This window comes from Elephas maximus, chromosome 6 (genome assembly GCF_024166365.1).
Source record: "Elephas maximus indicus isolate mEleMax1 chromosome 6, mEleMax1 primary haplotype, whole genome shotgun sequence".
In the NCBI taxonomy this organism is placed as follows: Eukaryota; Metazoa; Chordata; class Mammalia; order Proboscidea; family Elephantidae; genus Elephas; species Elephas maximus.
The window spans coordinates 144,219,484-144,241,410 of record NC_064824.1 but is presented as its reverse complement, the minus strand read 5'-3'; positions in this window follow the sequence as shown (position 1 = coordinate 144,241,410).

Sequence of the window (21,927 nt, the reverse complement as noted above, 5' to 3'; positions counted from 1 at the left end):
TTTACACAAACAACATATGCTTTCTAAGTTTCTTTGCCAACTGCGCCCTCCCCCTCAGAGGTATTTTTGTAAGCAAGCTATGCTAACTTTTTTACAGCAACATGTAAAACAAAATAGGCATAGCAGCCCTTACAAAAATACCTCCTGGGGAGAGGATGTAATTGGTAAACAAGTGTAGAAGGCATGCGCTATTTGGGTAAAAATATGGTATATGCACCCAACCTCACAGAGGTTTTTCAGACAGTAAACAGGAAGAAGCAGGAAGGAGAAATGGCAAGAGAGAATAGAGAAGAAGCAGAGAGAAAGGAGGCAAAGAGCCTCCTGAAAAAAAAACTGTAACACTGAAAACAGTGACAGACAGGAAGCCACAGAGTTGGTGGTGACAGAGAACAGGGCCAAGAGGAGCCAACCTGAGGGGGCCAGGAGGGAGGCCGGTGCCGAGGGGGCCGGGAGGGGGAGGCCGGTACTGAGGGGGCCAGGAGGGAGGCCCATCCTGAGGGGGCTGAGAAGAGGCCTGTCCTGAGGGGGCTGGGAGGAGGCTTGCATGGCCGAAAGAAGCTGAAAGAGCTGTCCTGCACTGGAGAAGGGAGACTTTGCCTATTTGCTTCCAGATTCTGATACTGAGTTATAGCCTGTTAATCCTGATCCCAAACTGTACCCTGTTACTTCCTTAATAAGCCACTTACCTGTAAGTATGGTCTGTGAGTTCTGTGTGGCCATTGCAATGAATTATCCAACCCAGAAGAGAAGTACAGAGTGCTGCAGGAGGGACAGCTGGTGTCAGCATTGGTAAAAACGTTGGGGGTAGAGTTATGTCTGACTTTCACCTCAGGGGAATCAGCTTTGGGCTAACCTGGTCACTACCCCCCTAAGTTACACAGGTTCTTATGTTACCACCACCAGGCTATTTTTACACACCATTCTACTATTTATGTTTAGATAGTGCAAGGGATTTCACACGTGATCTGTTTTATATAATCTGTTTATTGGCAAATTTTCATGCTGCGCAGGTTTGTATACACAAAACATGTATAAATTTATTTTATGAGAGATTCAAACATTTCCAGGGCACCTTGGAGAGTATGCAATTTTCAGCTATGGGCTAATTTTTTTAAATCCAAGTCTCTTGAAAGATATTTCCAGAATTCCTTTATCTTCTGTCTCTTCAGTATGTGAGCAAGTTCCTCAAGAGCATGCTGGAATCTCTGGAACATGCAAGTGTGTGTGACCCATGTATGTGCATGTAGCGTGTATACATGTGGGTATGTGCAGTACATGTGTGTTTGTGTGCCTGTGTAGTGGGTGTCTGTGCTACGTGCATGTATGCGTGTCAGTGTGGGTAGCATCTGTGTGTAGTGTGTGTATTTGTTTTAGTGTGCATAGTGTGTATGTGTGAAGGTGAGGCTGGGATATGAGACTTCTTATTCATCATCACGGCCTGTGTTCAGAGCAGGTCAGGGCACGTGGCATTGGACCACTGGACACACTGTCCATCTCTCAGTGTACACTGCAGCTTCCGCCCGGAGCACCTCTTCCTCCTCACTCACTCGGGCAGGTTCTGCGTCCATGACAGCTAAGCATGCCGGGACTGAAGGTAATGATTGCTTCAGATGTTTTCATATCAACTGAGCTCAAACTTTCATAATCCTTTATGAGGGTGAAAGCGTAAAATATGACAGATGTGTGAAAATGTGTATTTAAATACATCCTACATCTTCCCCCCAGGGAGAGTGTTTAGATGAAGACAAAACTCCCAAGCCTCCAAATGGAAGCCATTTACAGTGAGAGGCAGCCACTGGGTAGTTAGCACTATTGGAAGGAGAAAAAACCAAAAACATGGCTAAACGCTGGCCCAGGCTTCCATTATTGAAGCAAAAATGACCTGGGACGGCCTCTGAATTACTCACTAAATCACTGAGGCACCACAGGGCAGAGGAGAAGGCATTGCCTGATTAAGAACAAGGTGGACGCGTTTCCCACTGGGAAAAAGCAAGTCTTACCTACAGAGCTCATGTGCCCCAGAATGGCTCATTTGTAGCGCTAATACTGGGCAAAGAAAAGGCCATTTTTGTTCTTAGCCTTCAGTAAATTATCACGTTGCACAAGCACACGGAATTTCTTCCCCTTAATGCCTAAAAATAAATTGGACAAAACTGCTAATGGAAACATTTGGAAACTCTTATGGATAAAATTTACATAATAAGTCACCAGAGAGAAATGTAAGTTTTATAGCATTCATCTTGCTCAAAATAGCTTGTGGATTTATTTATGCTGGGTAAAGAAGATTTTCTTTATACAAACAAGTTCCTTGTGGAATTTTCAGCAAAGTAGAATAGTTAGCCATTATAATTCTATAGGCAATTTTTTAAACCAAATGCTTATTTCGAAGCCTCAATTCTCCCCCTCTTATATAGTGTCTGAGTTATCCAGTACTGCTACAACAGAAATACTACAAGTGGATGGCTTTAACAAAGAGAAGTTTATTCCCTCACAGGCTAGGAAATTACAAGTCCACATTCAGGGGGCCAGCTCCTGGGAAAAGCTTTCCCTCTCTGTTGGCTCTGGGGGAAGGTCCTTGTCATCAGTCTTCCCCTGGTCAAGGAGCTTCTCAGTGCAGGGACCCCAGGTCCAAAGGACACACTATTGTCCTGTCTCTCGTTTCTTAGTGGTATGAAGTTCTCTAGTCTCTCTGCTTGCTTCTCTCTTTTATATCTCAAAAAACATTGGCTTAAAACACAACTTAATCTTGTAGGTTGAGTCCTGCCTCATTAACATAACTGCCACTTATCCGACTTCATTAACATCATTGAGGTAGAATTTGCAGCACACAGGAAAATCACATCAGGTGACAAAATGGTGGGCAATCATGCAATACTGGAAACCATGGACTAGCCAAGTTGACAGATATTTTTTGGGGACACGATTCAATCCATGACACACAGCAATGAAATAAGTAAAATGATTTTTTAAATAATGATTTAAAAAAACCCAAAACCAAACCCAGTGCTGTTGCTATGAGTATGAGAAAATAATAGTATCCAATACTTCATTTTTAAAACCAAATTCTACTCCGGATGTTTGGGTTTCTGAAGTAAAAGTGCATCCCTGTGACCTTCTAGCTCCGTGTGCTGTGGGGCTGCTCTCTGGGGCTCCCCTCGTCCTGACCCTCGCCGGAATCCACCGTGGAACTGTAAGCTTAGCATCAGCCTTTTTCGTGCTTCAGTTTCTCCACCTGATTGTTCAAGTTTCTGTATCATATGAAGCAAAATCCGTGAAAAATTTACAATTAGATATCCTGAAATACTTTTACAAAGATTATAAGACATACATGTTACTTTAAGTGTTGCTGTTGTTGTTAGCTGCCATCGAGTTGGTTCCAACTCATAGCGACCCTATATACAACAGAACAAAACACTGCAGGGCCCAGCACCATCTTCACAATCATTGATATGTGTGAGCCCATTGTTGCAGCCGCTGTGTCAATCCATCTCGTTGAGAGGCTCCCTTTTTTTCACTGACCCTCTACTTTATCAAGTATGATGTCCTTCTCCAGGGTCTAGTCCCTCCTAATAACATGTCCAAAGAATATGAAATGAAGTCTCACTGTTCTTGCTTCTAAGGAGCATTCTAACTGCACTTCTTCAAAGACGGATTTGTTTGTTCTTCTGGCAGTCCATGGTATATTCAATATTTTTGCCAACACCATAATTCAAAGGCATCAATTGTTCTTCAGTTTTTCTTATTCATTGTCTGGCTTTCACATGCATGTGAGGCAACTGAAAATGCCATTGCTTGGGTCAGGCACACCTTAGCCCTTAAAGTGACATCATTGCTTTTTAACACTTTAAAGAGGTCTCTTGCAGCAGATTTGCCCAGTGTAACGTGTCATTTGATTTCTTGAATGCTTCATTCATGGGCATCAATTGTGGATCCAAGTAAAATGAAATCCTTGATAATTTCAATCTTTAATCCATTTATCATGACGTTGTTTCTTGTTCCAGTTGTGACGATTTTTGTTTTCTTTATGTTGAGGTGTAATCCGTACTGAAGGCTGTGGTCTTCAATCTTCATCAGTAAGTGCTTCAAGTCCTCTTCACTTTCAGCAAGCAAGGTTGGGTCATCTGCATAATGCAGGTTGTTACTGAGCCTTCTCCAATCTTGATGCCATATTTTTCTACATGATTCCCAGCTTCTTCGATTATTTGCTCAGCATAATTGAATAAGTATGGTGAAGTGTACAGCCTTGACACACACTGTTCTTGAGTTTAAACCATGCAGTATCCCCTTGTTCTGATCAAACGACTGCCTCTCGATCTATGTACAGGTTCCTCTTGAGCATAACTAAAATGTTCTGGAATTCCCATTCTTTGAAATTTCATCCATAATTTGGTATGATCCACCCAGTCAAATACCTTTGCATAGTCAATAAAAAACAAGTAAACATCTTTCTAGTATTCTTCACTTTCAGCCAATATCCATCTGACATCAATGATATCCCTAGTTCCATGTCCTCTTCTCAATCCAGCTTGAATTTCTGGCAGTTCCCTGTGAATGTACTACTGCAACCACTTTTGAACAATCTTCAACAAAGTTTTACTTGCATGGGATATTAATGGTATTGTTTGATAATTTCCATATCCTGTTGGATCATCTTTCTTTGGAATGGGCACAGATATGGATCTCTTCCCATTAGGCGGCCAGGTAGTTGTCTTCCAAATTTCTTGGCATAGATGAGTGAGCACTCCCAGCACTGCCTCTGTTCGTTGAAACATCTCAATCGATATTCCATCATTTCCTGGATGCTTGTTTTTCGCCAATGCCTTCAGTGCAGTCTGGACTTCTTCCTTCAGTTCCATTGGTTCTTGATCATATGCTACCTCCTAAAGCAGGGGAAAGTCAGCCATTTCTTTTTGGTACAGTGACTCTGTATATTCCTTCCATTTCTTTTGATGCTTCCTGAGTTGTTAAATACTTTCACAGTAGAATCTTTCAATAATGCAAATCAAGGCTTGAATTTTTTCTTCAGTGTTTTTGGCTTGAGAAATGCTGAGCCTGTCCACCCCTTTTGGTTTTCTAACTCCAGGTCTTTGCACATGTCATTATAATACTTTATTTTGTCTCCTCAAGCCTCCCTTTATAATCTGTCCAGCTCTTTTTCTTCATCATTTCTTCCATTCTCTTTAGGTACTCTACTTTCAAGAGCAACTTCCAGAGTCTCTTCTGACATCCATTTTTGACTTTTTTTCTTTCTTGTCTTTGTAGTGACCTTTTGATTTCTTCATGTATGATGTCCTTGATGTCATTCCATAAGTTGTCTGTTCCTCGGTCATTGTCGTTCAATGTGTCAAATCTATTCTTGAAATGGTTTCTAAATTCAGGTGGAATATACTCAAGTTTGTACTTTGGTTTTCGTGGACTTGTTCAAATTCTCTTCAACTTCAACTTGAACTTCCATATGAACAATTGAAGGTCTGTTCCACAGTCAGCCCCTGGCCTTGTTCTGGCTGATGATATTGAGCTTTTCCATTGTCTCTTTCCACATATGTACTTTAAATAAAACAAGTTATATTGACTTACATTTAATAAAATATTAAATTGAACTGGAAAGACTTGTTAAAATTTAGAAAAACGTCTGTCCTGTCAAATAATTTATTTGCCAATGTATCCCTTTATATTCATGAGAGACAGTGTGAATGAGATGAAGAAGTTGGAGTTAGGGTGAACTGCAATCTCTAAAGACTGAAGGCAGGCTGCAGTGGGGCCTGGAGCAGATCTCCCAGGTACACTAACCCAGAACAATGTTGTTAGTTGCCCTTGAGTCCACCCAAACTCAGGGCGACCTCATGCACAACAGAACTAAATGTTGCCGGATCTTGTGCCATCTTCATGATCATGGTAAGTCTTCTCTGTAGATGGGGCTGGTCCATGAGTATACATCTGGAAATTGGTGGAATGGCAATTATTTGCCATGTATGTCATATGAAAATGTTACTTTACATCATTTATGAGAAACAACTACTGTTGGAATATGGAATTAAATGTTGGTGTTGTTGTTAGCTGTCATTGAGTTGGCCTCAACTCACAGTGATCTCTTGCACAATGGAATGAAATGCTGCCATGTCCTGGGCCATCCCCATGATGGGCTGTGCATTGAAGCATTGTGATTCATAGGATGTTCAATGGCTAATTTTTGGACATAGATCACTAGGCCTTTCTTCCTAGTCCATCTTAGCCTGGAACTAAATTGGGAGGGAAAAGTAAATTTTAAAAATGTAGACGACTAGAAGAAGAATATCTTACAATGTCAAGTAGGAAATGTATGTTATATAGGCTGTACCACCAATGAAAAGAAGACTACATTATTTAGTTCATTTTTGTTTTCTGGACAATTTTCAAGTCTCCTTTGTAAGTGAAAATGGAAATTGGGTCCCTCTATGGTGAATGGGAAACTACTGTGTGAAAGGACAACAAAAGGGATCCCTGCTGTGTTGTAGTATGGGCTCAACTCATCACACCATGACTCTGTTCTCAATTCCCACATTAAACATTCTCAGAGCACCTGTCATTTCTGAACTGGCATGTTCTGTGTTTCATGTAATAATTATTGAGCCCTTGTTATGAATAAGAATTTGGCTAAATGTGCTCTCTCTCTGTCCCTCACCCATGTTTGGGTTTTAAACAGACTCCTGTACCTTCAGCACATATGAAATGTCATGCCCAATACGCAGGAAGATTAAATAAGTTCCCACATTTGCATGGCTAATGTGTGGTAGCATCAACATTTAAATTCAGGTATGACTATAAATTTTACTTTCTATCCTTTCTGAAATGTTTTTATTTAAATAAAACTCATCATTAGCAAAATAAATAAATAATAGTAATACTACTTTTAAAAAGGCAAAGAGAAAGTAAAGCCCACGCACATGAAGAAGCGAGGTCACCCAAAAAAAGCCCTGGTCATGCCCGGGATGGAGACCTGGCTGTGAGTGTGGCTCTTAGCAGGACCCAGCAGCCCCCTTCCATGAGGACAAGGGCCAGTGTGTGACCGTTGATCTCAACCATGCTCCTGGCTTTGATCACACATTTACCAGATATAATTTTTTTCTAAAAAATAAATGAAGAAAAAATTCTTTGTGATGTTTTCACCCAATTAGTTTCATTTTCTTTTATTCATGGATTCAGCATTCTATACTTTTTAAAAACTGGCACTCCCTTTAATTAGGCCTGTAGTTGTAAATAGTATCAGGTTTGAGATCTTTTAAAATATATAACCACTATCATGAGGATGGCTCAGGACCAGGCAGTGTTTCATTCTGTTGTATATAGGGTCGATGTGAGCCGGAACCAACTCCACAGCACCTAACAACAACATCATACTCAAACAAATGCAGAATGGGATTTTTAAAAGAGGTACTTCTAGCGTTGTGTCAGAAAAGTCTGCCAAATTAAGTAGTTTGACCAGGTTGTAAAACATTCCATTCAACAACTATTAATAGCTAATTCAGTTTTGTGACTACTTGAAATGGCACCTTCATTTGTATTACAACATGTTCCTGCCCCCAAATATATGTAAATGATCTTCCTTGAAGACAGTTTTAGGATAAGTACAGTAATTCGAATGGCAAACTTCTGTTCCAAAAACAAAGGGGTCGTCTCCTCTCCAGGCCAGAGTTTAGTGAGTGGATTTGCCAGAAGCAACAGTCAGGAACGACTCTTGTCCTCCCATATTATGGAAGAGATCGCCGTATGTGGTACACAGAACTTCACTTCCTTCAAATCTGAACAATATTGAAAAGCAATCAGGATTCTTAAAACCTGATCTTGGAATCCGTTGACCCATGTTGGCTTAACTTGCCCCAGAAAGACTCCGAGATCCACGTTGTTCTTGTTATCCTTAGGTGCCATTGAGTTGGTTCCGACTCATGGTGACCCTATGTATAGCAGAACAAAACACTGCCTGGTCCTGCACCATCCTCACAGTCATTGCTATGTTTGAGCTCATTGTTGGAGCCACTGCATCAATCCATCTCCTTGAGGGTCTTCCTCTTTTTCTCTGACCCTCTACCAAGCATGATGTCCTTCTCCAGAGACTGGGCCCTCCTGATAACAAGCCTAAAGTATGGGCATTGATGGGAATCCATTTGGGGTGGTATATTTTAGAGCAGATTAACTTTGAGCACTTTGTATTTTCAGAGAATCTTGTTTCTGTCTTTTCATGACCAAGGAGTATTTATATGATTGTATGCACTACCTTCAAAGGCGTGCTCAGAGAAATATCCTGTGATCAGAGGAATGGCCTCAAAACATGGCCAAATCAGTGCCTGGGATGTCCACGGATCACAGTCAAACGGCCTCGAGGGGCACTTTATTTTTATCTGCAGATGAAGCCAGTTGGGGTCATTTCTAATGACATCTACAGACCCTGTGTGTGCTTCTTTGCCCTTTAGAGGGGCTGTTTTTACAGAGCTGGAGAACCTGGCCAGAACCTGTGACAGCAGAGGGAGGGACTGCCTGCCAGTGAAAGGGTGTCAGGCCTATACAGGCTGAGGCTGCAGAGAGGATGATGAGGGACCAGGTGTGGGCTGCGGTCACTGCAGAGCCCCCTGGTGGGGAGGCAGGCGGCAGTGCAGCCAGAGCGGAGGCTCTGATAGAGCATTAGTGATCTTGGAACGGTAATCATGGTCTTTATCAGTACCATTTTTCACTGCGTACTACTTTTTTTACTACATGAATCAATGTGTCTGTCTAAAAACTTATAAAGAGCTAAACTTGGGTAATAATCCATCACCCCAGACAGCTGTCCTCTGGGCCCCCTTTGTCCCTTTGCTTATTTTAAAAATCCATTTTTAATTCGATATACAATCATATGATGAAGTGGTTTGAGCAGAAGCAGTCAAAGAACACCTCTTGTTTGAGAAAAACACAGAGTATTCAATGAGTGGATTGCATTTGCTTTCCAGAAAGCCCAGGATCCTAATGGGTAGAAAGGACAGCACTGAAGGCAGTTTTTAGAGGTCGAAAATAAAAATGCTGAAGACAGTATCTGAATTCACTTGTTCTTTACTATACAGTTTAGCTAGACACATGTTCCTGCACATGCATACATGGACACACATGTGCACATGCACACACAGCATGTGTTCCTGCAAATGCAGGTATGTTGGTAGATGAGGAGTTTCCCATCTGGGGGTTCTATTTTCTCATTAAAGACTGAGGTGGAGGCCAGGTGAGTACAAGGGGGTGGGGGGAGCTGAGTGTCTGGGGAGGGAGGTTAAGATATGAAATCATTCTCCTGTGAAGGGGAAACGAACCCACACAAAAGGGGTACCAGCAATGTGGGGAGTCCATGGTGATTCAAGATCACCCATTTTAACAAGAACACAAATATCTCAAAATGGTGGAGCAGCCTCAACTTGCAGGGGGCGTCAGAGTAGCAGCTGAAGGGACTGAATTAGTTAATGTGCACCAATTGCTGAGAACAGTACCCCCCTCTCTGTAAGCAACATGATCCATGATCCTAACAATTCTCTCCTTGCTCTTGGGTGGAATTACAATCACACAGTTGCAGGTGCCATTTTGTTCAGTGCCTGTTGGTGTCCATTGACATGGGATATTGAGCATTGCCTCTCACTACACCGTAGTTCTCTAACACACCTGCCGACTCTGTATCCACTACACTGAAATCTCTGGTTACCAAAAGACAAAACAAAAATGAACATCTGTGGAATTACAGCTAATATTGTTAGACTTTAAAGTTTCTAGTCTCTTTTAACCAGCATGTTTGATAATTTCTTGAACTCTCATTCCCTTGTGCTAAATCACTTCTGCCTAATTACCTAGAGTGGTCTCTATTTCCTGGCTGACTCCTGCCTGATGGAATCATAGTCCTCCACACAAGACAAGTTTTCACTACTGGCCACACAAAGTTCTTCTCTTTTTGTTTATTTACGTATTCATTTTTAGCTCCATCCCCATGTCATGTCCTCACTCTGCTGCTCCCCTGCTTCAAGATGAGAAAAATGTGATATCGGAAATTTATCTGTCAACTATGGCTGGAACCTGTACAAGTCTCTGTCAAAAACCTGTTAATTCTTCAAGAAGGAAGACACGAATGTGCAGTTGTGATTTCCTCCATGAGCACTGAGGTAATCTCAGCTGGTACTTTTCCTGGTGGATGATTGGAAAAGTATCATTAACTTATGTTATTAAAGCAATTATGCTTGTCACATCTTTCCTTTATAAAATATATCTAATTTCATTGACAGTTGACTATCACAAGCAAGCCCATCAGAAATGGAAAACCACTTACTTAAGGAAGAAAAAAAAAAAATCCCCTTCGTTTAATGTAACTTTTATTCTGCATTTTTCTTCCCAAAGAAAAGCCTCTCTTCTAGGTATCGCCAACACCAGGAATCTGTTACAGATGAATGTCACCTCAACTTCAAGTTGGACTACCGAAGGACATGTGTTCTGCTGTATTTGGCTGACAATTTTTTTTCCGATGGTTTTTGCTTACTTTAAGAAATTAATGCAGCCACACAGAAAATTTACAAATATTTGACTGAGGGAGAAACAGACACCGACATTTTCTTCCGGTCCTCATGATTTTAGGTTTTTTTTTTTCTTTTATAAGAACGTTTTTATATGAACTATTCCATTCAAGTGTCTTTCAAAAGGCAAAGTAACCATAAATTTTGGTAGTTCAAGAAATAATGTTAGCACTTTAAATACTAGTGTCTTTCTACTTGGACAGTTTTAATTTTTTAATTTGGTAAATCTGATCTCAGAGGTTAAGTAATGCGTCAGGTTCACAAGATTTCAGATCTTGGCAGGAATTAGAGATCAGCATTTATGTGGAGACAGCCAGTGTGCGTGTGTGCGGGTAGGTTGGTGTGTGTGTGTGTCTGCTCATGTGTGTATGCATGTACTTGCATGTTTCTGTGTCTGTCTACATGTGTCTGTGTTTGTATGTGTGTACCTGTTTACATGCATACATGTGTGTATGTGTGCCCAAGTTTGTACCTAGGTATTGCATGTGCATTGTTGTTGTTAGGTGCTATAGAGTAGGTTCCAACTCATACCGACCTTCTGTACAACAGAGCAGAACACTGCCCGGTCCTGCGCCATCCTCACAGTCATTGCCATGCTTGAGTCCATTGCTGCAGCCACTGTGTCAATTCATCTCACTGAGGGCCTTTCTCTTTTTTGCTAACTCTGTACTTTACCAAGCATGATATCCTTCTCCAGGGACTAATCTCTTCTGATAACATATCCAAGGTATGTGAGATGTGGTCTTGCCATCCTTGCTTCTAACGAGCATTCTGGTTGTACTTCTTCCAGGACAAATTTGTTTGTTCTTTTGGCAGTCCGTGGTATATTCAATATTCTTTGCCAACACCACAATTCAAAGGCATAAATTCTTCTTCAGTCTTCTTATTCATTGTCTAGCTTTGGCATGCATATGAGGTGACTGAAAACACCATGGCTTGGGTCGGGTCGGGTCGGGTGCACCTTGATCTTCAAGGTGACATCTTTGCTTTTCAATAAAGAGGTCTTTTGCAGCAGATTTACCCAATGCAATGAGTCTTTTGATGTCCTGACTGCTGCTTCCAAGGGTGTTGATTGTGAATCCAAGTAAAACGAAACCTTTGACAACCTAAATCTTTTCTCCATTTATCATGATGTTGCTTATTGGTCCAGTTGTGAGGATTTTTGTTTTCTTTATGTTGAGGTGTAATCCATACTGAAGGCTGTGGTCTTTGATCTTCATCAGTAAGTGCTTCAAGTCATCTTCACTTTCAGCAAGCAAGGTTGTGTCATCTGCATAATGCAGGTTGTTAATGAGTCTTCCTCCAATCCTGATGCCCTGTCCTTCTTCACACAGTCCAGCTTCTTGGATTATTTGTTCTGCATACAGATTGAATAGGTATGGTGAAAGGATACAACCTTCACGCACACCTTTCCTGACTTCAAACCATGCAGTATCCCGTTTTTCTTTTATGTGTGTGTATTCTTCATGGTCTGCTTTGTCAGCTATTAACTAATGTGATGATTTCATTAATCTTTTTTTTTCTTGGCTGAGTGGAGGGTACAACTAGAGGGGAAACAGCCTATTTAAAATCACCTCAGTAGCGGGACCAACTGAGCCTCTGGGACTTTACACCCAAACTAGAGGGAGGAGATTTGTCCACAGTGGAGGTGAGCAGCCCAGTTCCACTGCTCCAGGTGTGTCACCAGCCCCAGACGGCCACCCCAGGCCTATGACAGTGACTTCTTGTTAGGACACATTAGTGGGTGCCCAGGGCTCCCCAGCATTGGCCCCCAGGCCCTGGGTCCCAGCAGCATCTAATCATCTCACCACTGACCCACTGTCCTTTCTTTTTCTCTCTGGGGCCCACTGCCCGCTGTCAGCAGAGATGAGCTAACCTTTAAGAGAGTGAGAGCCGACACACCCACAGACATGTTAGGAGAGAATGGAAGACAAGAAAGACGTCAGAGTCAGGACAGTGTCAGTGGAATGGAAGGCTGCTACAAGCTTGGTGACTCTGAGTCAACATGAAGCAATCACCTCATTTCTTACAGATATGGCAGGATGTGGCCATTCAGTCATGTTGGGTTGTGAAGCATTACTGTTTGGTTTTCCTCCTGGGGGTTGTGGCCATGGTTGCACTTTCATGCCTTTGAAGAACTTTCCGGATCCAGGACAGGAGCTCCAGTGGTTCGCTTGCTGAGGACTCTAGAATAACAGAGTGTTACCAAGGGGAAGCTCCAGGTTCTTACTCGGTGTAACTTGTATTGGCCAATAAACAAGACACCAAGGTGGGAGAACAAGAAAGTCACATTTATTTCACGGTACAAGGAAATGCAGTCAGTGGACACTTACTGCTGCCAAGACTGCTCACCAAGGGCAAGTGGGCAGATTACTTTTAAAGGGGTTTACATGTAGGGAGTTCATACAAGTTACATCAGCAACATTCTTAATCATAGTACGCAGGTGCAGTAGGGCTTACATACAACCTTCCAGCAAAAGAAGGATTCAAATGTGAAGCTGAGGGGGTTGGGGAAGCCCAGCAAAGGGAAAGATTTTGCGATATAACACTGTAGGAGAGGAAGCCAGGTAAAGAATACAGCACTGTGGGGATTCTGTCTCAAGGCACTTGCATGGGGCCAGAAGAGAGGCAGGGACTGGACAGCAGAGTGGCTTGGAAGGAAAGGAGAGGAGGGAGGACAAGCTCCCGCAACCCAGAGGCTCCAAGATGGGGCCTCCTGGACACCTAGACCGGCTGCTCATCTCACCTGCTGCTGGTCTCACCTGCTGCTGGTCTTGTCCTGCAGTTCCCGATGGGAAGTGGGCAATGGAGGCAGGAGTCTCACCCAACCTGCCTGCTGTCAACAACAAAACAAGTCTCAGATTCATTCCGCCCACTCACACAAGTTTTTGCAGGCGAGAAGTGAGGCAATTTTCTCCCCTGGTACCCCAGGGACCCAGCTGTCTCAGAGGGAGAAGTCAGTCCATCTCAGCAGCAAGACACAGGTAAATTCCAGTCCTGATGAAGGGACTGAGTGGACACAGCCAAGGGCAGGCTGCCCTTCTGCACCGGGGAGTGCTGGGTGCCCCCAAACCTTCTCTGCTTGCACAACTCACACCTGGAACATCCCACCTGTCACAGTGCAGGTGTTTGTGACCCACGGTGGGTCGGTTATCATACTTCCTGCCCTGACAAGGGTATGGAGCTGAAGCTTAAAGACATTGCTTCAGGGTGAGAGCTCCTGGCCTAGACTGGGACAGGGTGTAGACTGGAGTTATCCCTTCTCCCTGCAGGGGGTTTGAGGACAGTGACAAAGGGACCCTAACACACTGTTGGGGTGGAGACCAGAGCAGCCATGGGGGCCACAGCCAGGTCGCAATGGACTGCTATGTAGAACCCCAAATCGATTCTCACCTGGTCTCTGAAATCGAGGACCTGAAGGGGTTGTCCCAGCCCCGTGAGCTGGAGGAGCACCAGAGGCCATCCCCCGACCCGTGTCTGGCCAGAGAGCAGAGAACATGGCTGTGTCCCCGCACAGCCACAGGTGCATTGAAAGGCTGGCCAGGCCAAGGCACAGCCATGAAAATAGAGTCAGAGGAAAAGAACAAAAGGCCGAATAGGAGAATGAAAAAAGGAAATGGGAAACTGAGATTGGGCGTTTAGGGCAGCTGTTCCCTCAAAACACAGGGCTGCTCAGCATCAGAGAAGAGAAAGCAGGAAAACATAACTTTTCTCAAATCCCACAGACTTGACATTTAGAAACATACCCTTTGAGGTCACAATTTCATTTGCTTAATTAGACACACTTTATCGACACTTGTGAGGATCATTATGGCTTTGGAGGAATGCGATATTTCATAACTGACTTTTCTCTTGGAGCCTCCGAGAGCCTGTTGAATCAATATTTCCTCAAAGCTTTCCTGGAAGAGGACCCCCGTCTCACAATCGGACATCTTCCAACAAACCCAGCCTGCTCTAGGGCTTGTCAGTTACCAACGCTTCTGCCAACAGGGCCCCTGGTGCCTGGTACCCGGAGAGGTGGAATTCCTATCAGCAACCCCTTCTTGCTTCTGGCTGCCTCCCTCATCAAGGCCCACTAAATTTTTCTGCTTTTTTTTTCTCACATGTATCATCGAAACATTCACCTCCTCTTCTGGTGGAGAGGGCAATTTTGTGCAAATTTCTTTACTTGCCATTAATTTTAAACACCAACATTTGTCAAGGAAGAAAAAATGTTCCTAAAAGGCACACACATCTTACATTAAACATTTCCTAATACAAGCAGATACGATTTTAAGGGAAAATTCTTGGAAGGAGTTTCTGCCTTCAGCAATTTATAGCCATCTATATTTTTTTTATATAGTCCTTTAAACCGAGGGGGTCCCTAGGGAGGCACGATGTGGGCTGTGGCCATTTAGGTTGAAAGTTACCCACATTTTTTTCTGGGCCTGCACACTCCAAAACGCGTTTGCGCATGACCCTGTAACAATTGGAGAAGTAATTTGCAAGGCAAGGACTGATGAATATGCAAATTTGGAAGATCTAAAATGAATAACTAGAAACAAATATGCAGATTGGTTGAGTGAATGCACTAATCAGAGACATTCATTCAGGATCTCCGGGACCAGTGAAAGGTTTCCTCAGAGAAGCAGAGGACCGTCATGTGCAGTGCGGGATGTAGGGGCTCTGGGGTGGGAGGGCAGAGGCCCCCCCCGCCCCCCCTTGACTTCAACACCAAGCCTTACCACACTGTGCAGCAGTTAAAAGTGCCCCTGGAAAACTCAGGGATTGTGTATCCCACTGCAGATAGCTATCTGTGGGGTTGGGCATCCCTGTATCTCCAGTGGGTTCCTCAAACCAACCTGACAAAGCTAAGTCTGTCCCTCAGTGGGCCGGGGCTTCTCTCAGAGCCCTTCTGTCTCATGTGCAAATCTTGTCCACCTGCATAGCACTTCATGTATCAAAACCCAGCTCAAGGGCACCAGCTGAAGGACGCGTTTTGGGTCAGAATCCCCTGCACCTGTGTTGTGACACAGTGGTGCATGGAACCTAGACTATTGCCCACACATCTAGTGGACACCACCACTGCCTCACCCACGGGAGCTGCCTGAAGAGATTTCATCTAAAGTGCAGGACATCACACTAACGCATCCAAGCACCCATTGTGGGCAGGCCTGGTGCCTGCGGCCCTAGACAGTGCAGCCAGGGCTCTAGCTGCATTCTAGCTGGTCTAGACTAACAGTCCTGAGGCCACCCAAAGAGGAGTATCTCCTGCCAGGGGCTGGGGGGACACCACCCTTCTGCCCCCAGCTCTTCCAGCATCCCCCTGGATATGGCCCGTGTGTGCCCCAATTCTGATCATGCGTCACAGTAAACATAACCGGGAGTGTAGGTTCCATTTGAACATGTGGACTGTGACCAGGAGGGTAGAAGTGGACAGTGGCTCCCAGAACACATCCCTCCAGCCCCTGGCTGCTGCTCTTCAATCCAGGGCACTCACCTGTCCAGAAGCCCCAAGGTAGGGGACTCCTCGCCCAGCGTGGTGAATCCGCTCCACCACTGTAGGAATACTCTGGCCCATTGAACATTACTCCATCCTCTTGCAGGCAGATCAGCGAGAGCACTCAGCCCTCCAGGAACACTGGTCACAAGATGGCCCCCAGAAAGTCCAGCTCTGCTTGACTGCACCCCCAAGTACAGCTCCAAGGTCCTGAGGACCCCTTTTCATGTTGGGCCAGTCCAATTTAGTCTACAGATGTTGCTTCAGCTTTTTGTGTTATGTGTGTGATTCAGGAACATTGCGTGCCCCTCCAGTGCAGGGCCTTCCATGAGACTGTGAGCTGAGTGTGTCCAACATCTTGGTGCAGTTTGGTCTGCATGTGGCACAAGGGTCCTTTCCCTGGTGAATAGGCAGTGATACGAGGCCACCATTACCCTCATGGACACCACACTAGATCCACCAAAGTCTGTTGTGCAGGATCCCATTCACACCTGGCATGGCCAAAGAGGGAAGCAAACTCTGATGTCCAGATGAGCAGACTCTGATATTTATGTGAGTAGGCTCTTACAGCCAGGTGAGCAGACTCTGACAGCCAGGTGAGCAGACTCTGACAGCTAGGTAAGCAGCTCCTTACACTCAGGTGAGCACTCCAACATCCAGGCGAGCAGGCTATGACAGCCAGGTGAGCATTCTGATGTCCAGGTGAGCAGACACTGACATTCAGGTGATGGTGGCGGCGTTAGTGGTAATAACAATGATGGTGTATGTATGTCTGTTTTGGTGCATGTAAAACGAGAGTCTGAGCTATCCAGTTGGCAATTCCCAATAAGCATAAAGTATGGTTCCTTAGCTGAGGTAATAATTTAAAATAAAGGCATATGTTAATATATTGTAGTTGTAATTACTAATATGTAATTTTCCCCAAGGAGAATTGTAGCCTCAAAGGAGAGGGGGTGCTAAAGATCTCTCCAAGGGGAAACAAAATACATGGGTAAACCCAAACCTGTTGCTGTCAAGTCGATTCCGACTCATAGCAACACCACAGGACAGAAGAGAACTGCCCCTTGAGTTTCCAAGGAGCAGCTGGTGGATTCAAATTGCTGACTTTTTGGTTAGCAGCAAAGCTCTTAACCACTGTGCCACCAGAGTTCCAAAATATATGAGTAGATTCAGGTGCCCACTGAAAACATGCCAGATGAGGGCCTTAAAGAAAGGAACTGGAAGGAGATGTTTGATGATGCTGCCTGCTGTGGGGACTCTTCAAGGAGAGACTCGTTTATGGTCTCCGGCCTTCGGAGGCCTTCATCAACCCCAGTGAGCAAAGGTGGCGGGAACACAGACGTGGGAGCTTGAGGGGTTCTCGAGTGTGGAGCCAGCCGCAGCATTGACACCTCCTCAAGGAAGTGGCTTTGAAGAGCAGAGGGGAGGAAGAAGGGAGGAGAAACACAGGGGCAGTTTCTGTAGTTTCCCAACTTTGCTTTTTACTCTTTTGCAATGAGCTTAAGCCATAATCTAAAACTATAAAAGAGTTGTCACACATTCTGTAAAGCTTTTGTTCCTCAAATTATTTTAAGGTTTAATTTCCTCACAATGGAGTCTTTCTAAAGAATATTTACTCTCCTTAAGATTTTGTTATTACATATTCTTTTTATAGACACTGTCCCTTAGTTGAAAAGGTATTGCTGAAAAATTACATACTGTCATAGGCATATGACTGATAAATTGATGTCACCTGGCAATTAAATTTTATAACATATTCCACCTACTACTAAGTATAGTTATTTATTTAAAACTAGACTGTTTTGAAGGTTACTTAGAATAGTATCTATTTATTTTATGAGATGGCATAATGACCCTTAATGGCTTAAAATGCTAGATTCCTTTATCACTCATGGTATCTATCATCACACTTCATTTGCCATTGAAATATGCATGATGGCAATCTTGCTGCATTAAAGAGAATTTGATATTTTAATAAATATTATTTTTACTTGGAAAAAAAACATAATCCCTTTAAGCTGGCAGGGAGCTAACTTTAATGGCTACAAGCCTGGAAGCAGAACCTAAAAGCCAAGTTTCTCGGCTGTATTTGCTTTATAAATAATCACCGAATGGGCTGTGGGCTGGAGCAAAGTTTCTTTGCAAACTTCTTTTTCCATGTTTAGATTTTCAGCACAGCACTGGCCTAGTTCTAGCATCCAGTGATGGGATAATAAATGAACTAATATTCGTGCTTATGCCCCAGTGGTGAAATAGAGAGAATAGAAAACTTGGTCTGATTGGATTAATTTTTGTTATTTGAGCTTGTCCTGATCAAACAAATACCCTGAGGGTGGAGGAGAGCTCTGTACTTCTGTCTCTTTTAGCCCTTTTGACTTAGATGCCTGGCTTGGCTATGCAATAATTTTGAGCTGCATCCTTCGTGAAGTTTGCACGTAGATGGTCTCCCGTAGTGTTCACCGCTACACGTGCCTTCCTGGTGAAGAAAGCGTCACTGCCACTGGGCTGAATCACTAGCTCTAAGAATGATTTGAGCATCTGGCTCCCAGAGTGGATTCTTGTCAAAACGTGGAGAGAGCGTTCCTGAAGCGTAAGCTGGCTCTGAGTATGAGGTGCACTGGCAGGAATCAAACCCAGTTCTCACGTATGGAAGGCGAGAATTCTACCACTGAACCACCGCTGCCCCCTCAAGCTGTGCAGTGCTTTTCAAAAAAGTAAGCAATGAAAAACACATGCCAATATATTTCATTTTATTTTAAAGTGAGAAATCAGTGGAATAGAAGGATCAGGGTATCCTGTTTTAACTGGAAGGAGTGTTTTCAGTTATGACAATTTTATCCTGGGTGTTAAAAGGAATTAAATCATTGTTACTCACTCAGCTGTAAACAGCCTCATTAGTCGGCAAATTTGACCCGAGAGATATTTGCAAAGGCTCTTCATGTTTCTATCTGCCCTCCTTGACCCCAGGAGGCAGGCCAGTCTCGGCAGATGTGTAGGACTCACACACAGGGGCAGCCGAAGGAGGTGGGGCTGGATCTCGGACACATCCCTGCAAGGGCTTCCTCAAACAGGACATCCGGTGTTGACGGTGCTGTGGTCTGCCTGGCTTTGAATTGGTCTATCTGGTATAGTTGCTGATACATAAACTTTCTTTAGATGTGCAATTGTTTGGGTCCAAGAAAACATTACAGAGAAATTTAGAGTAGGGTAAAACAGAAAGGAGTAAGGACTGCGTAGGAAATACTCCAATACAAATATATATTTTAAAAAGCACTAAAATAGGAAAGCGCCAGAAAGATGTTTTATTTGGCCAGGCATGTCCAGCATCCAAAAGCTGGACGATGAAAAAAGAAGACCGAAGAATTGATTCATTTGAATTGTGGTGTTGGCCTGGACTGCCAAAAAAGAACAAATCAGTCTTAGAAGAAATACAACCAGAATGCTTCTTAGAAACCAAGATGGCAAAACTTTGACTTACTTACTCTAGACAGGTCATCAGGAAAGACCAATGGCTAGAAAAAAATATCACGTTTGGTAATGTAGACAGTCAGCAAAAATGAGAAATACTTTCAATGAGATGGATTGGCACAATAGCCACACAATGGGCTCAAACACACCAGCAATGATGAAGATGGCGTAGGACCGGGCAACGTTTCACTCTGTTTTGCATATGCTCACCATGAGTCAGAGCCAACTCTGTGACAACTAACAACAACAACGTACGAGATACTAAATTTCTTTTTTTAACTACAAAAGAAATACCTGTGTGTGTTAGTGCATTTTGTTTTTGCTCTGGGTATTTCCTTTACTTCCAGTAAGCCTAGGAATAAAACTCACAATGAGGATATAGTTAATTCATGGCAGGAAGAGTCTTAGAATATCTAGTCTAAAGATGTGTGAAATTTGCAGTAGTTAGCAGTTATAAAGTGTTTATAGCTCTCTGGGCGGTCAGCCAAGTGCTTTGCACACATTTTCTGTTGAATTCTCTCAACAGTTCTCGGAGGAAGGCACTGTAATCAATCCCATCTTCATGGGTCCAGAGACTTGAGTGGCTCTTTCTAGGTCACAGGCCTAATCAGTGGTAGAGCAGAGGGTCAGTTGGTCCCAGGCAGTAGGACCCTGCAGTCTGCTCTTCTAACATCATGTTACTCCACAGTAGCTGAGGAATTGGACCTCATCTCAGTGACAGACAAATGCAAAGAATTCCAGACAGGAGGCCAGCTACTCTAATCAGGGTAATTAATGCCATCGCCCCGTGCCCCGTTTACATAGCAGTGGGCATTCCAGCAAAGCAGAGTTGGAAACACAGGTATATCAATGCCACAGAAAAAGAAGGACACAAAGTATTTTTAAGACAGACGTATTATTTTCTGCACTAAAATTGTCTGTGAACACAAATTATTCAACTGATGTCCACAGCATTAAAGCAAACTTTAGGTGATTCAACCAGAGAGTTGAGTAGGATACTAGGCATTGAAAGAGACTCAAGTTCTCATTGCCATTTCATATTTAAGTTGAAGACTGACAGTGTGGAATTCTACATGAACCCCATGATCCTAGAAAACAGCAAAGGTTAAAGAAATCCTGACCCTTTGTGTTTGGAGAACAGCTTACTAGAAAGAACCACCTGTCACAGATTGAATTATGTCCCCCCAGAATATGTGTCAACTTGGCTAGGCCATAATTCCCAGTATTGTGTGGTTGTCCACCATTTTGTGATCTGTAAATCCTAACTTCTATTCGAGCCCTGGTGGCTCAGTGGTTAAGAGCCCAGCTGTCAACCAAAAGGTCAGCAGTTTGAATCCACCAGCCACTCCTCAGAAACCTTGTGGGGCAGTTCTACTCTGTCCTATAGGGTCACTATGAGTCAGAATTAACTCTACAGCAATGAGTTTGGTTTTTGGTGTGTGTTAATGAGGCAAGATCAGTATTTGAGTCACACCCTTGCTTGAGTCACACCTTTTATCTTACAAGAGACTGAAGAAGGGAGAAGTGAACAGAGAGAAGGGGGCACCTCACCACCCCCAAGAAAGAACAGCCAAGCTCCCTGCTCTGAGACCTTCCCGGACCCAGGGCAAGATTGAGGCCAAGACACACGGAGATCTCCAAGGAATGCCAGGCTCACAGATGTTGAAAGGAGACAAGGACCTTCCCCCAGAGCTAATGAGAAAGACTTCCCCTAGAGCTGATGCCCTGAATTTGGACTTCTAGCCTCCTACCCTGTGAGAGAATAAATTTGTTTGTTAAAGCCATCCACATGTGGTATTTTTGTTATAGCAGCACTAGAGAACTAAGAACCACCCTCCCCTGTATGAGACTTAGATAAGACTCAGGGATGCCCCCTTGTCTACCTAGGACAAGACCACACACAGACCCTCCAAATTCCCATTCTTTGCCTCATAAATATTTAGCTGGACTGCTTGTTCCCACTTATCGATAGGAACAAAATGCTTGATAACCAATTTGGTGATGCTTCTCTCCGGCCCCCAGACTCCTGAACTCTGACCCACCCTCAGTCTGAGCCAGCAGACAGCTCTCCTTCAGGGCCGCTCCTGAGAACAGGCTGGCCTAGGAGTAAAACCGTCTGTGATTTACTATCTGACCACACCACCCTTTCACCCCATTTCCCCACACCCCGTTCTTTCTAGCCTTGTTTACTCTTGTCTTTGACTCTAACTCTTGAGACACTTGCTGATGCTTTCTTCAGAGCTTCCTCCCTATTGCAATGCCACCCCCACTGCAATAACCCCCTCCCTATTACAATAACCCCCTCTCTATTGCAATAACCCCCCCATTGCAATAACCCCCTCTCTATTACAATAACCCCCTCCCTATTACAATAACCCCCTCTCTATTGCAATAACCCCCCCCATTGCAATAACCCCCTCTCTATTACAA